General features: G+C 36.3%; 1 pseudogene across 1 annotated transcript in view; it reads left to right on the top strand.

The window, feature by feature from the left end:
- The window catches only part of LOC149563998 (disease resistance protein Roq1-like), a 40955-nt pseudogene extending 24578 nt beyond the window's left edge, over nt 1-16377 (top strand). The window contains exons 4-5 of the transcript XR_016364140.1: nt 13969-14640; nt 14737-16377. The product of XR_016364140.1 is annotated as a disease resistance protein Roq1-like (transcript). The remainder of the gene's footprint in view (nt 1-13968; nt 14641-14736) is intronic.
- The last annotated feature ends 1366 nt before the right edge of the window (nt 16378-17743 follow it).

Genomic DNA, 17743 nt, shown 5'->3' with positions numbered 1-17743 from the left:
CATTTGAGAAATAGAGCATTCGTTTCTAGAAACTCACCTTTCGCCTTAATCGCGCTCCCATCCAAAACAATCTTCTCCACCGTGCAACATGTCCATTGCTGATCTCTCGTTGTTTCTTGCTCTTGATTTTCCACCACTTGCAGTCTTCTTAGTTTAGTTGCTATATTTTCAAAATCCACTTTCTCGCCTAAATTCATTGACATAAATCTTTGCACCGGGTGCATCCCTCTACCATTCCTGTTTAACTTGGTGTTCACCTTGTGCCAATTCTCTTCTCTATTCTGGTCCACCCTTCTCCATTGACGACTATCTCTGACACTACCATAACTATTTTGCCATCTTCCATTCTTATTTCCCTAAGAAAACCTCCCTTCATGCTCCCTGAAAGGTTCCCAACCTCTTCTTCCTCTAGCAGACCAACCAGCATTCCCCATCTTGTTTCAAAAACCTCTTTGGTCTCCCACCTACCATTGCTTCTCCATTTGAGCTCCTAAGACATGGTGCTTGGTTAGTTATGAAAGACTTACCTTGAAATGCATAGAGGAAGGTGTGTTTTCCCTCTGGTCTGAATCTTTTCTAAATTTCCATCTTTGTAACTTGGAATGAAACAATGAAAGGAACAAATTATAATAATATTCAAATTATAACCTTCCAACTCTTTTTCCATCTTTTATTCTTTTCCTTGTTTGTAACCGATTAAACACTTGACGTTTTTAATTGGCAAGATATTCTTTAAGTTACGGAAGCCAAAGAGTCTTCTTTAAACCTTTTTATATCATGAGTCGAGAGAGAGGTAGATATATATATATATATATATATATATATATATATATATATATATATATATATATATATATATATATATATATATATAATTTTCCTAGTATCTGACTTCTTGCATTCACCCGAATTATATATATTCAAGTATACCTGACTTCCTTTTATTAGTCATGATTTTGTTCTTATTATAGGGAAGTAGTGAGAGAGACGGATACCATTTTCCATACACCTGATTGTCTTCTACTGCTATGTTTTTAGAAATCTCTTGCCTCCATAACACCTGACTACCTGTCTGCAGTGATCTCCATCTTTACCAATAATTACTTCCGCCTTCAAAACATCAATTTCTTAAATTCGATTTGTCTCAATTCCCTGCAATATCAATTGAAGTGCCTTGTTCAAGCAGTACGTTTTCTACTCCTTGCCGTGCAAGTATTCTGGCTGAGAATCAGAGATTATATGTACTGAAGTGATGTCTCAAGTAATAGGAGGGAATGGATCAATTTGTAGTTCTTCAAACAATACCGAATTCTTATCAGGTGATGAGTTCCATTTCAATGTTTTAAATACAATTACTATAGTAGTCGGCTAGGCTTAGAAATTTCCTTCTTATCTATGATCACATCATTTAGCTTGCTGAATAATCCCTGTCTTTTATAATCAAATTTCTTCTTACTTTCATAACTTCCAAAATCATCATGAAGAGAGTTGAATAATTTCTCTTGATGAAGAGTTTCTAAGTGTAATAAGAACTTGGATGAATGGTATGGATATTAAGAACATGTTTTATTTTTACCACAATTTATGATAAAAGATATAAACAATGATCAAGAGTAGAATGCTCATAACTCTCCAACACTTGGGATTCATCGGCAGTATAAGCAAGAAATGTTGAAGAGGTGTAAAGGGCAGAATGCTCATAAACTTCCAAAACACCTGGGAATCACTGACTATGTAGTCATGAATGGTGAAGAGGTGGAATAAATCTGCAAGAAAGCAAAAGAGAAATCAGACATGAATAACTTAAATAAAATATATTTAATAGCTCATGCATGATCTTGTTTATTGTATTTCCCTGTTGTCAAGACGAGTAGTGTGATTAGATACCAGGATGCTCAATGGATGATCAGATGTTCCATATCTAATTTCGAGTAGGGAGGGCCTTTCTCGTTAGAGATTGTGTGGGGATAAGTTATGGTCTAAGGTTGGGTGGTTAAGCCCCTGACAATGTTTCCTCTCTCCATAAGATGTCGGACGTGCATCAGACAAAGATAAGCTATGCATTTAAACGTTTGTCGGAAATAGGTATTTTTACTTTTATGATGTATATGCAAGAAAGTAAGATTAATTCAGTTATATCATTGTTACAGTTGTTTTACTCTTAATTGCAAGAGATAGATTTATTTGATGGATTGTTAATTCAATCTTTCATTTATATGAATTATGAATATGAGCATATCTTCTAATCTTATGTTATTGCCATAGTTAAGCATTCAAAAGGAAAGGAATGATACTGTGGTATCTGGAGCCCAAATTGATTTAGTGGTATCTGAAGCCCTAATTGATTCAGTGGTATTTGAAGCCCTAAATGATACAATGGTATCTGAAGCCCTAATTGATTCAGTGGTATCTGATGCTCTAATTGATACAGTGGTATTTGAAGCCCTAAATGATCTAATGGTAATTGATGCCCTAATTGATACAGTGGTATGTGATGCCCTAATTGATATGGTGGTATTTAATGGTAATCGTCATTTGATATTGATATAGTGGTTTTTGAAGGTAATCGTCATTTGATTTTGATATAGTGGTATTTGATGGTAATCGTCAATTTATACTATGTGATATTTGTGGAGTAATCTGGGTGATTGCAGAAGCATCCCTACAATGATTTCTCGGTTCAAATTCCATGGTATGTAGAGTTTAATTTCCATAGTAAATTCATTGATTGTGTTTTTCAATTCTTAGTTGTGAAATTTTGTTTAATTGATTTTAGCCGTTAATCTTATTCATATGAATGTAACTGATTTAACTGTCTTCCTATGAAAATAAAGTAATAACTGTATTTCTTTGAGTATGTTAGTTGTTAATTAAGACCCGAAAAAAGGGGATGTTACACTTACATTGGACATGCATGAGCTATTTGGACAATCAATAAAACATTAAATATTTAAACATAATCAAAATACGTACCTTTAAATGGTTTATGTTGGCATTCTCATCATTTCATTATATATGTGTGTGTGCTTCAAACTCATCTCTATTAACATATGTATACATATACATATGCAGGATATGAAGATAAAATAATCTCCCAATTATGCACATATATAGATATGCGTATCCTAATAGGTATAACCTTGGACACAATAATAATATGATGACACCATTCGAAAATAACATATAAATTTGCAAATATATATATGTATAAAAGTATAAATTATTCTTTTAATAAGGAGACCTTCGAATTCTTTTTCTCATAATTATAAGTCTCTATAAGAGATGAGGAGTACACTTGGCATTTAAAAAAAAAAAAATCGGTGAACCAAGAAGCCAATTACCTTTTTTTGTAATTGCTACCAAGAGTCGCGGCTTCTATTTGAGCCTTCTATATTATTCCCATTTGAATTATGCTCGAGTGTATGTCTGGGAGCAAGCATTGATACCGTAGTTCTATTTCCGTTCCCTCTTCTCTTTTCTTTTCTTATTCTTGCAGCTGATATTGGAGAGGATTCGAGCTACTGTTCTTGTTATTAAATGGTCTTCGAAATCTGAAATCCGCATTTGAAAATCAGACTTTTGAGAGCCGATCATTCGGAGTTAATTAAAGATCCGTTCTTTCATTGATTAGGCTATGTGATTAGTTTTCTTAACCTTTATTTTGGTAGAGGTATTGCATTCGAAAGTATAGATGCAAAAATAGTTTCAAGAATTTTCAAATATCAATGCTTGGCTGTGAAGCAAATTAAGTCTATTGAATAGCTCATTTGATCAAGCGCACCAAGTTATTTCACCATGTTAAGTCTGAACCAAATACTTATGTCATGCCATGATTTCTTTTCGAATCAACTTGTCTTTCAAATTTGAATTATAATCCTTTGAAGTTTTCTTAAGAGAAGTCCTTGAGACTTAAGGACTGCTTGTGCTAGTACTAAAATATTATTTCCATCAGTGGAGTTTCAGCAAATGAATTGATATCCTCTATGAACAAACACCCATGACTCACCCGGCTAGTTGGCCAAGAAAGAGGGTGAAGAGGTGGAAAGAAAGTTTTGCAAGAACAAGAAACAAGAATCATAATTGATATGATAATTTTAATTTATTTAAAGAACTATTCAATAGCTCATACATGTCCATCTAATTACTCTGTTGTCAAGTCGAGCAGTGGTGATCGAGTATTTGAAACCCATCCAATAACCTTGGCCAAGATCGTTAAAGGCATGCTTGCCTTCTGTAGATCATATGATGTCGGTGGCGCCAGTTAATCAGACATGCCCGTCTATTATTGAGCGGACATTCTAAACACCGGTTTTGCTTAAATGGCTTGACTAATAGTGCCCCAAGCCTAGCCTCGGGGTAGGGAGGGCCTTTCTTATCAAAAGATTGTGTGGGGATTAATATGGTCTGCGGTTGGGAGGTGAAGCTTAAGCTAATGCTTCTCCTCTTATTTGAAAGCCGAGGCTTGCACAACCATTACAAGACTATCCAGTTAGATTTTGTATGTTCTTCTACCATCCTTTACTATGCATTTACTTTCTCTTGTGAATATCGAATATCATAGAATTAATGTTAATGATTTAAGTTCTTTCTGTGATTATGACGGAAATCATTTAGTTTAGTTGGTTGTTTTAGTTGAATGTTAATTCAGTTAATTTCACATGAAATGGAATTAAAGATGTTCACTTTGGTAAATTAGTTGAAGTATTGTTTTCATATATGTTCTTAATTCAGAATATATCTCTATCTTTTTAGTTAAGAAAATTTGTTTGTTACATAGAGCGTCTAGAGATGTTGGCCATCGTACATGCACTGACCAAGTTCTGGTAGTATCTGGTAGGTGCCAAGTTTGTCGTCTGTATCGATCATAATAGTTTAAGATATTTTCTAGAGCAATGGGATTTGAACGTGAGGTAACAAAAATGGATAAGTAAGATTTAGGCTTTTGATTTTGACATTGAATATGTGAAGGGAAAGAACAATGTGGTTGTAGATGCCTTGTCAAGAAAACTTGCCATATGCTTACTGTATCAGATTTCAACTAACTGGAAAGCACACTTATTGGTGGAATATTCCAAAAACACATTTGCATGTAAGCTTAAGGACGACGACACTCAGGATGACCTATACAAGGTGGTGGATGACATCGTTTACTATAAGGATTGGATATACTTAGTACCTAAATCGGAACTGAAGCAAAAAATCCTAAAGGAAATACATGCCTCATCCTTGGCCGGACACCTGGGGTTTCTCAAAACTTATAGACAACTTAGGGAGAGGTTTTCGTGGAAGGGACTTAAAGGCGATGTCTTGTAGTATGTACGAGAATGTGCAGTCTACCAGCAAAACAAATCTGAACACACCTTATTTGTCGGGCTATTGCAACCCTTGTCGATACCAAAACAAAAGTGGGAAAGTATCTCTATGGACTTCATCATTGGACTTCCTAAGGTAAATGGAAAGGATTGTATCTTTGTGGTGGTTGATAGATTGAGGAAGTATGCACACTCCTTCACCATCTCCTCGGATTTCCAGGCTACATAGGTTGTTGACTTATTTTTCAGAGAAGTTTTTCGTTTGTAGGGGTTACCCCGAAACATTGTTAGTGACAGGGATGGTTGGTTTCTCAGTATTTTCTAGATAGAATTGTTTGGATTGGCAGAAACAAAATTGTCGCCAAGTACTAGCTACCACCCTCAGACAGACGAAGATTGTGAACAAGTGGTTGGAAGGCTACCTACGAAACTATGTTTCGGCACATCAATGGGCATGGGTCAAATGGATGCATTTGGGGGAATACTGTTACAATACAACATATCACATGTCTATTGGGATGACACCCTTCAATGCACTATATGGGTATGAATCCTTTTCATTTATCGCCATGGTACTGGGTGCCAGCCGTGCACCTAGGGCAAGGGATTGGCTTTAGGAAGGGCAAGACATCCTGAGTTTCTCGAAGGAGAACTTATAAAGGGCGCAAAATCATCAAAAGATCTACACTGATAGACATTGAATCAAGAGAAATTTCAACGTGGGAGACTTGGTCTATCTTAGGCTCCAGCCATACAGGCAATCCTCATTGAAGGCAAAAGGGAAAGAAAAATTAAAGCCACGTTTTTATGGTTCCTATCGTGTAATATCGTGTAACTTGCCATATAGGTGAAGTTGCCTATGAACTCGAACTTCCAGAAGGGAGTCGCATCTATATTGTCTTTCATGTCTCTTGCCTGAAGAAAGCCGTGGGATAGAACATCGCAACAACCACAGATCTTTCGCCACTCAATGAAGAAGGGAAGCTTGTGTTAGAACTGACTAAGATCGTTGATGTACGGGATAAGACTCTATGAAACTGTACCCTGAGGGAATACTTGGTACGTTGGAAACACTTGTCATTGGATGATGCGACTTGAGAAGGTGAACACATTCTTCAGCATCCAACATTGCATTTGCTTGAGGACAAGAAAATTTTGGGATGGGAGGACTGTAATGTTCCCGTCATAAAATAAATAAATAATCAAGCTTTGTTTATGGGCCGATTGATTTAGTGTATATCGGACCCATTTTTTATTTTAAGTGTTTCCATAGGTGTTTGCCATTGGCTGTCTTTGTAAACCCTCAGGAGTTTCTCCGAAGGGTATTAAAGTACAACTTGTAGGTAGTAATTGGGGGCAATTTAGATTATTTTCTTTGTAATGCGAATTCCTATTGGAGTTTAGTATTGCTTGCCATTTCGGAAGTGAAAGATCTTCCCTACTTAGCTACTCCGTTTTCAGTGTGATGCAACCCTCACCCTATTCCGCTTGTGTATTTCTCGGCTTGGATCTGGCAAATCTGAACAATATTCTTGTTTGCAAATATACATATTCTCCATTGAAGTGCAATTGCTTGTATTGGTTTACCTCTGTGTTATTGGTGAAGGTATTTCTTGAAACTCAATTTACATTAATATTTGTGCCTCAATGTGCTATCACATTCCCAATTGTACGACCTACGAATTCCATCATTGCACATCTTCACCTGTCCACCGTTCAGATATCTTAATACCGTACATCCTCCCATCCTCACCATAAGGACCCTCTACACACTGCACTCACTCTCTATCTTGCTACCATATGACCTCTCCCAACCACCATACGGTCATAGCAATCACCGTACGGCTTCCACAACTACTGTTGAAGTGCCTTCTAGTTTGTTGAAGTCCCTGCAAAAATGGAGGGAGGAGGAGAGATTAATGTTGAAGTGCCTTCTAGTTTGTGGCAAGAGGGCTACAATGATTGTTGAATGGACATTGTTTGACATCAACATAGGTATTATTATTACTTTTGTATAGTTCATGAATTTTGTTATATAACTGGAAATGATTGCATTGATATTTATGATAAGGTGATCTTATCTCTCTTGGTTGCAGGATGCCATAAGAAGCAATGGGGATTAAGAGGGAGATGTTTTAGCTTCAGAGGGAGGCTTTATCAACTATCTTCTTCTGATAGTTTGGAGGGAGGCTTTGAATCCCCTCTATTTTTAAGTATGTTGTTAATATTTTGGTATAGTAGTTTTATGACACTCTTAATGGAAATGAGTGTAAACTGTCATTGCATTTCTTGCTGATTATGAGTTCTTTCTCATGATAGTTATAAGGTCAACCTGATAACTCATTCGCTCTAGGAATGAGCATCATGTTGAGAGAGTCCATGATAACATCACGATGAGAGATTCCGTGATGGGAGTTGGAAGTCATGTTGAGAGAATTCGTGATAGAATGCTGGTTGCAAACCTTACTAACTTGTCATGTTGAGAGATTCCATCATGTTGAGTGAGTTTGTGATGAAAGTTGTTTGTGATTTCTCATGTTGAGTGATTCCATGATTATGAGTAACTGTTATAGGTTTATCATGTTGAGCGATTCCATGACTCTTAACAATTTTTTTCTGTTAGTGTCATGTTAAAAGATTGCATGGCAACATCACATTGAGAGAGTTTGTGATGAAATCTGGTTGTGTTTCTTGCAAGTTTTTCATGTTGAGTGATTCCATGAATTTTTGTGATTAGATTTTATCACTAACATTTTGATTGCAGCCTTGTGTGATCGTTCAACTAAAGATTTCACTCTCGCTAAGTGGGAGTGTTGGAGTTTGTAGTTGTGATAGAGGTCTTTATCTCTGACCGTTATTACTATTATGGTTACCTTTAGCTGAAAAGGACATTTATGATAAATTGTAATATTAAATTAAGACATGTGTCATTCAACATGCATTAACGCATGGAAATTCGAAGAGTTGTAGTTGTAATAAAGAGTCATTTTTGGGAAATTGAAGAGACGTTTGGTTGGAATGTGAAGAGTCTCTCTTTAAAGTTATATATATATATATATATATATATATATATATATATATATACATATCACATCTAGTGATATGCATTGTACTCTTGAATATTTATGATCAATAAAATGATAATTTTGTTGTGTGGCTAGGTTTTTCACTTTATTCTAGAAGGGTTTTCCCGGGGTATTTTTGGTGCTTATTGTTTCTGTTTTAGCTCCTTTTATTGCTATTTGTCATCTTATCTTTCTATGCTCAAGATCCAACAGCTTTATGCATGGCTAGCACTTCCATTTCTACTCCTAGATTTTACTGACATTTTATAGAATCATTTATCTTGTTTGGCTAGGGTATCTTTTTCTCTATAATGATTTTCTAAATATCTGCAATCTAGGGTTTTGTATGTTTTTAACAATTTTTTAAAATATTATTTTCATGGGTTTTGTACAAATTTTCCCACCAAAACTGTGTTTTGCTCTATTTTCTCTTCAAAAATTGTCTATTTTAAAAAAATTTCTCTGCTAAAATCATATTTGGTTTTTTCCAATTTTCTCCAAAAAAATTCTATATAGTTTTTTCCCTCCTAAAAAATCATATTTAGGTTTTTTCAAAATTTTCCCAAAAGTCATGTTTGGGTTTTCTAAATTTTTCCAAAAAAAATCATGGTAGGGTTTTGAGTGATTTTTCTAATTATCATGTTTGTTAGTTTTACCATTTTTTCGCTTAACAAAGGGTTTGTTGATTTGTCCACAGAATCATGGGTGATCTCAACAAAACGACAAGGGTTTGATGATTTTCCCTCCCTTCAGGTAGAGAGAAGGGAAGTTGAGCACCCAAAACCTTAGCCTTTAGAGGTCGCTCTTCGGAACTCAAAATGTGAAATGAGCTCAAAAGGCCTGTCTTCATCAAATATGACCTCTCAACTGAAAATGAGATGATCAATGCCCACATCTATCAACCAATAGGCCTTATGGTTGTCACTTTAGCTCATGAACAATAGCTTTTGGCTCTTAGAATCTAGTTGTGTTCTTTAGCATTTGGAATCCACACATAAGTTGTAGAGCCAAAAACCTCAAATTGCCGATTTTGGGCTTCCTCCCAAATAATGCTTCCTTTGAGGTCATCTTCTTGACGATTTGGGAGATTGGTTTAGAAGGTAAACTATATGTAGACTACTTCAGCTCAATTTTTTCATGAACACGTCTATGCTCTAACATAGAAGGGGACATTTTAGTGATTGTGTGATTCCTCCACTCAACACCACCATTTTGTTGAGAGGTGTAGGGTGTTGTAAGATGAAGCTTATGCCATGTGTTGCATAGAAGTCGGAGAAATCAAAAGATCAAAATTCTCCCCCATTGTTTGACCTAAGAGAGATGATCTAACATCTTGATTCTTTTTCATCTAAGGACTTAACTTTCGAAATATATTAAACATGTTTGTTTTTACTTCAAAATATAAAACACATTTTCCTACTGAAGTCCCCGACAAATAACAGAAAATACCTAGATCCATTGACCGATACAGTTTTCATCTGTCCATAGACATCTACATGAACCAACTGTAAGACCTTGGATTTTCTCGAACAGTCTCCTTCTAAGAAAGGGATCTGATGCAACTTTCTTGCCTGACAAGTGTTGCGTACGCCATGACTTTGTGACTGAATCTCAGGTAATCCAATGACCAAACTATATTGAGACAACTGGGAGGGGTAGTGAAGATTCAGGGGCCCATACCGCTGATGCCAACTGAAGACACCTAAAAATTGTAAACACTCCTAGTTCCCCTTTTTTGAACATATCTTTATGTTATGCATTTGGTCTTCATCATTCATCAATTTTGTGTCATTTGCCCATTAATTAAATGACAATAATTTAATTAATTTTTAATCATGTTCTCTGATCTTTTCATGTCCATTTGATTTTGTCGTTGTTTACTAGTTTGATTAAATGATTTTATTAATTATTTTATCCCTTGTTGTCTCTGTCATTTAGTTCGATTAAATGATTTTGACAATGATTTAATTTGTCATTAGTTTACTTTAGGGGAATGGTATCTAATTATTTGTCCCCCTTCTTGATCGCCAACTAACTCTTGTAACATCATCACCAAAATAATTGACAAAACCTGCCAAACTGAATAGAATCTAACTTTAGATGTCATAGGAGTGAACATCTCAGAGGGAAGCAACTCGGAATGCTGACAGAGCTTGCTTCCCAAAACTGCACAATGTGAGCTGTCACACACACTATCTAATCCATGTGCAACTAAACTATGCATCTGAAAGGGGACTTGCACATGAGGATCAAAAGGAAATTTGTAGGCACTCCTCATTGTGTAAGCTCTTGAAAACTTCTCAATGATCTCTTTTTGAAATCTCAATGCACTAGAAGTATCCCAAACTCTAAAATGTGAATAGGAAAATCCTTAGACTTATGTTTCTCAAATTTGAACTCAATATTGTCATGCTGGAAGTGGTGAGGCCAATTAATGAGATCCGCCAAACTGTTGTGTTAACCCTATCATCATCCAAGTCCCAAAGCACCCTAAACTCACATCCATCCATACTATGGAGATGAGAACATCTGAAGGTGTGGAATGCTACCACTATCTCCATCATCTACTAGTCTCCCATGGATGAGATGATTCTGCAAGTAATCCAATTTACAACCACTAATCCCATCTACTGCAAATGACCAATACTAAGCCACACCAATGCATCATCAAGTCCTCTATGCGTAGATCATAAAATAGTGATGAGTACTGTTCCTATTGAGTCATGATAAAAAACTCCCACCTTGGTCAAGCACTGTGTATCAGGGTTCTGAATGTAATCATCTGACTCATTACCAACAATAACTACAGTGGATGCAACTATAGGAGAACTTGATGCAACATGTGGTTTTCCGTTGCTCTCCACAGATGCACTCATCTCAACTGTATCATTTGCATCTGTAAGTATGATATGTGTGTCCACATCCTCAACCTGCTCAGAACCACAACCTCTAGATATAAGGTCATCAACAACTGCCACTGTGGACAACTGTGTTGTATCAGTATCTGGTGAAGATTGTGCCAACCCAAACTCCATGGAAAGCTCCTCAATTCGTGATCGAGACTCATGAAGGGCCAATTGTACACTCTCCAATGAATCCACAGTCACTCCCAGCTCATGGCTGAGCTCATTTACCTCCTCATTTTCCCTCAGTGCATCGTAGTAAATGTAATCTTGCTTGAGAAGATAGTCTTTTTCAGCTAATAGTAATAACTATAAATAGTTATGGTTCATAATACCAATGGCTTCTCAAAGTGCATGAAACTCTAACAGGGAAAAGTCACACTCACTGTGCTCAACTGTGATAGGAGCATACCCCAATCAAATTTAGCCAACATCTGACAAGCAACATCAAAGTGCTCTATGGATGTGGAAATCATGCTGTTATCAACCACCCAACCGAATGATGTCTCTGAAACTTGTGACTCTCATGTAAGCTCTTTGAATCAAAGTCTGCACTACGATGTGATATATCTGCAACGCTCACTTTATGATTGACAACAATATGTGTGCTATCATTAGTGCATATACCAACATCCCAATTACTGTCGTTGAGCACCTCAACAGATGACTCAACTAGTAATGTAGAAGTTGCTGCTATAAAAGTATCTTCACACACTTCTTCCAAGGTAGTCGCATGTCTATCCAAAGCCCGATCATGGGACCTATTGCCAACGAATGGACTTTTTGATTTAATCTTCCAAAGTCTGATTTGAAAAATCAGACTCATCATAGCATGAATGTACAACTCCAGTCTCATTTTTAGCATGCAAATCTTCAGTACCTTCAAGTGGCAACAAACTAGAAGCATGTTCCTCAAGCGAAATGGCTGCTACCTCATGATAATGCAAAGGACTTTGAATGATGCTACAATAATCATAACTGTTACCAACTTGCATTTATAGATTTTTCCACAATAATTTCCTTATTGTACAGATGTGTTAAATCTTTACCTATAGGCATGGAGGGGTGTGTAGATTTCCTCAAAAAATAATCTTCATGACGCTACACATCATAACCGAATCTAATGTGAGCTTGAGCAGGGTTCTAACAATATTTTCCAAGCTATGCCACTTTCCCAATACCCAAACCGAACAAGAGTGCTGGTCACTCAATTTTCAAAGTGTGAGCTGAATGATTTCTAGCCCTAGTAGGATGGAAGGAAACCTCTCTGATACCACTGTAATATCCACTGCCAGTTCTGATCTTAAACTGCTGATTAGAGGTTGAAGGAATATCATCAAACACTCCACATACAATCTTTATGCTTGCTGGATTTTTTGGAATGATGCCAAATGAGATTAAATGCTTCTAAAAAAATGGATGATGGGTTGACACTAATAGAAACAATATACTAACCATTTTTGACCTTTCTCATACGGATGAGTGACTGAGATCAACTTGTACAGTGAGTTGACATATTGTCAAACACTTTCCATGCATCCTGGGAAAATCAATAGTCATCTAAGTAAAGGGATTTTTTTAGAAATGCTTGGCATGCATATTCAAGATTGAAATCTTTGTCAACAGTAATAGACAATTTGTCAAACAGATAAAATGCAACCTATAATCTATTGATTATCTCTTTAATGCATTTACAATGTCATAGCATACCTGTAATGTCCTTGGGTAGGATGGTTTTGAAATTGTCCTAATTTTTACAAATTCATAGTAGACTTCTTCCTACTCCTCTAATGTGGTTAACTTGTATTCAATATGACTTGCAAATAAATAGTGATGTCTTAGTGCAAAGTTAGTATCTCAATGTTATACAAGATTCATCTGATACACAATGTTTCTGATATATATCTTTGCTCGGGTAATAAAATGATTAGCAAGCTATGTGATTTGAATTGCTTCCAAAGAAGTCTATAAGAATAATTAATATCATCTAGTCATGTTCATGTTTGGGGTGATCACTTTCCAGTAATGATTTTATAGAATGTCCAACCTAAGGTTGTCCTATTGCTGTTTCTAATATAATGCTTGTTGTTATGTAAAATCTATAACACGATTCTTATTGGATATGTCTCTACTTCTGCGATCTTGGATTTCTTTAAATAACAATTTAAGACACTTGGGTTGCAATTTTACCAGATTTCAAAGGATGTCTCTAGCAGACTTGTAGAGATGCATGGTGGACATTTGTTTCTGACATACCAGACGAGCCTTTGCAGTAAGGGCACGAGTCTCGTTTAACTATAAATCATAATTCTAACTAGAAAGGAAATCATTCAGATCTTAGTTTGATAGTGTAAAGATTGCATTTTGAACTCTTGAATCTCGGGCATTAAATCATTGTTGTAGTTTGTAGGTTCTATTAGCAGCGTTTATTATTGAGGGGAATATCTGAATTAAACTTCCTAGTGGTATTCTTAACCCTATACAGTTGAGTCCAGAGATTTATCTCAAAAATCCAATTGCTTTGTTTTACAATGGGTAAGAAATCATTCACATGTAATTACATTTATAAGTTTAGATTATTTACTGCATGATATTACGCACTAAGTTTGTGATCTGCATTGTACATTTAGAATTTAGAATTTGTTTAGTTTTATTGCTGTGAGAGTGTGTCATTGTGAAAGTTTACAGGGATGGAACATGTTCAGGCAGCGGATGCCTCAATACAAAGGGTTCTTGGTTGTGGATAATATTGGGGATGAGCGAGAATCCATTGATGAAGCCAGAAAATATTTAGATGCAGATTTTGGAGAAGGAAGCATGATTCTTTTAACTGCACGAAGCCCCAATATCTTGAAGAGTGTTATTCCTGAAATTGAAAATTCAATGTGCCATGTGCCAGCTCTTAATGAGGATGAGGCTATAGCACTTTTAATGGATTTGCCACTAGAGAAAGTAGCCGAGTTGAGCAGTGAACAAAAACATAATGCAAGAAAATGTGCACAGACTTGTTTGTTCAGACGGCAGGGATGGGAAGAGGGTAATTATAATAATCCATTAGCTCTAAAGACCTATGGCGCGTATCTTCGAGATAACTTCACATGTGACTCTTCCAAATGGGTTCAGATACCCGAGTTTAGCCAATATTCTGTTAGATATGATGCCCATCAAAATATTTTTGCCATTTTCGAGTTGAGTTTCAATGCATTGCATCCAAAGCATCTCAAGATATTTATGCTTTTAAATTTGTATCTGCCTCAATCCAGAAGTTACAGGGATTATAAATCTTTTCACGAGATTCGAAAATGGTTAGCCCTAGTTTGCTGCAATGAAAATGAGGATGAGGAATCTATCTGTGAAGCTGTACGTATCACTTATTTTTTGAGGTCTTGACATTCATCTAGGTTTAAAGAATAATTTATTTGGACTTCATTCTTATATTTGTAACTTTGTATGCAGATGTATGATTTGAAGAAGAAGGGTCTAATTGAAGAGTGTGAACCTGAGATTTATATCCATGATCTGCTGAAAGAGTTTGCCGAGATTAAAGCAAAGAAAGTGGAGGAATGGATATTAATGGAGAAGTGAATGAAATTCCTGTGACTCGATCTATTGTTGAGGCCATGAAGTTTAGAGACTGCAAAATGAGGATTCTGGGTACGGTTAACCACAACTTATTTGCATCTCTCTGTGTTCTTCATTTGGAAAACATGTCAAAACTCAAAACACTAGACCTGGGCTCAATGAGATTTGTGAGAAGTATCAGAATTGAGAGCTGTCATAAATTGAAAGAAATTCAAGGGCTTCAGAATCTGTCAACCCTTCGTTATTTTGATCTTATAGACTGCAGTAGAGAAGTCAAGTGCTCAGGGATTAGTAATCTTAGAGGACTGAGACGTCTATATGCCCATCTAAAGAAGGGAGATGATGACTGCTGTACATCTGTAGAATGCCACGATCTTACCAAGTATTACTTCTTGGAAGACATTTTTGTCCGGCGTGGCTCTCAAGTAAAGCTTCCCAAGCTAAAGCACCTGCATCACCTCCAGACTCTTAAGGTTGAACACTGTGATGATTTGATTGGACCAGAAAACCTTAATGTGTGTTTGGAACTTAAAAGCGTCAAGCTTCGGGTATGTCAAAATGTTACTGGACTATTAAATTTTGCTGGATGTACAAAACTTGAAAATATCACCATTCATGAGTGCTCGAGCAAGATGCCAGGGCCATTAAATTTGACCGGCTGTTTCAATGTTCAAACAGTGGATGTGAATGCAGAGAACTGGTTGACGGAAATTCAAGGCTTGGATGGGATGGCAAATTTAAGTTATCTCTCCATAGGCGATTTAGAAAGTGTAGAAGAGTTTCCTAGTTTCAAGCAACTGCATAATCTAACTCATCTTAGTTTGGTGAACTGTACTGTAAGGGAACCCCCAGACCTGACAAATTGCTTTCAACTGACAACAGTTACTGTTATTGGATGTAAAAACTTAAGCAGGTTCCCTGCACTTAATGGCCTTCCTAGTTTAAAAAACTTGTCATTAGTAGGATGCACAGAAGTTACTGATCCTCCAGATGTAAGTTGGTGCACTGATCTGGAGACTTTGAATGTAAGGGATAATGAGAACATGGAAGGCGTGCCTTGCATGATTGACTGCATATCTCTCAAATGGGTTTTCTTGACATGGCATGTTAAGAGAGCTGATGGAACCAAGATATTATGGAAGTTTAATAATGTTAAGTTTTTTTTACGATCCTTTAGCGGAGCACCCACATTATGAGAACTTCTTGGATGAGGTTCCAGATATACCAGAGCAATTGAAGGATTCTCCCATCTTTTTCAACTGTGCACGACCCCACCGTGAAGTATTTTCAGTCAATGGCAAAGTATACTCAATTTGTTTGAGCTGATGAACGGTTTTTGCTTTTCTGAACCGAGTGTAAGAAGCCAAGTATGCAATTTGAACTGACAAGGAAAATGCTTTTCTGTGCTGCCTTAAAATATATCTTGCTTATGTCATATTGTTATTATTCATATGCTTTTATATGTAAGACTCGGAATTATTTCCTTAATATTAATATATGCCTGTGTTACTAGTAGTGTTTTGGGACCAGGTGCATAGAGTATTCAATATTCAATTCATTTTTCAATGACCCATCTTTCATGTTTAATGATTCTGAGTAATTTATTGCTCATGAGCTTAATTATTTCACTGTGTCCTGATGCTCATTGTAGAGAGGGACTGAATAGTATATAACTAGCACTTGCACCTTTGAAGGGTGCACAAGTTACACTGATAGTTTTAAATATATCAAATGATGTCACTGTAGTATTGATACGAAAGTTTTCTCATAACATTTTTTGTGCATAGTAAAACATTGGTAAGAAACTTTTATCTTTATTATTTTTGCTTCCTTGGTACCCGCAAAATATGCCCTGTTAGACTTTTCCTTCGTTGAGGTTCATCCAGTCTTTTCAATGATTTGTCTTCTTCACAACTTTTGCTAATATCTTTGCACCCTTTTGTATTCATGATGAACTTTATAGGCTCTTGGTCATTATGACTTGTACTTTGATTGTCCTCCAAAAACATGGGTTCTAGAGGAACATTGACATTGCTATTAATGAAGTACAAACTATTGTAGTGGTGTCCATCATGATATGACACATGTAGCATAGGAATATCTGCGCCATCAAAATTGTAGATTTGGAATACTTGACCCTTTAAATGGTGCACATGAATGTTATTTCGGGTCACCATGGAGGCTCTTTGACTCACAATTTCTCTATCTACCTCCCTATCCCTACCTTTATATGTTTCTTACATACACACAAACACTCATTTCTCCCTCCTCATCTCTATCTTTCCATCTCTTTGCCTTTAGCCTCATTATATCTATACTATATTTGCTCTATTTGTCTATGATCTATCTATCTATCACTGTTAGTTTTGGTGGATCTTTGATAGATAAAACTATTACAATAAATATGGGAACAATAGAGACTCTTACTTGTACCACAGTAGTGCAGAGTTGTTCTTCAAATAATGGTGATCTTTGAATTACTTATATGCAGAATCTTCTTCTCTGTATATTGCTGACAATATAGATTGTATATTGAATGTGACAATGATCTTCTATAATGTCTGCAAATAACTTGTACTGTAAAGTGAGTATTATATTTGCCTTTCAGCAACAAATATAGAGGAGACAGTGTAAAATGATCTTGAGAAGATAGCGCAGATCCCTGGGACTTGTGATGCCTTGTATAGATCTTTGTCCTCAGCGATCTGCCTACCTATATATACAAAGGTGAAGGGTCATGACCCCCGTAGAGTCATGACTCTATGTGGGCTTTGGCCATGAAGAGTCATGCCTTTACGGTGGCATGACTAACAATAGTTAGTTAGTGAAAGACCATCGGTAATACATAATTAGTACTGCCGATATAAATCGCACAGCAATA

The sequence above is a fragment of the Cupressus sempervirens genome, chromosome 4, assembly GCF_028749045.1.
Source record: "Cupressus sempervirens isolate cs-2001-9-10 chromosome 4, ASM2874904v1, whole genome shotgun sequence".
In the NCBI taxonomy this organism is placed as follows: Eukaryota; Viridiplantae; Streptophyta; class Pinopsida; order Cupressales; family Cupressaceae; genus Cupressus; species Cupressus sempervirens.
This window is presented reverse-complemented; position numbering and strand designations above follow the sequence as displayed.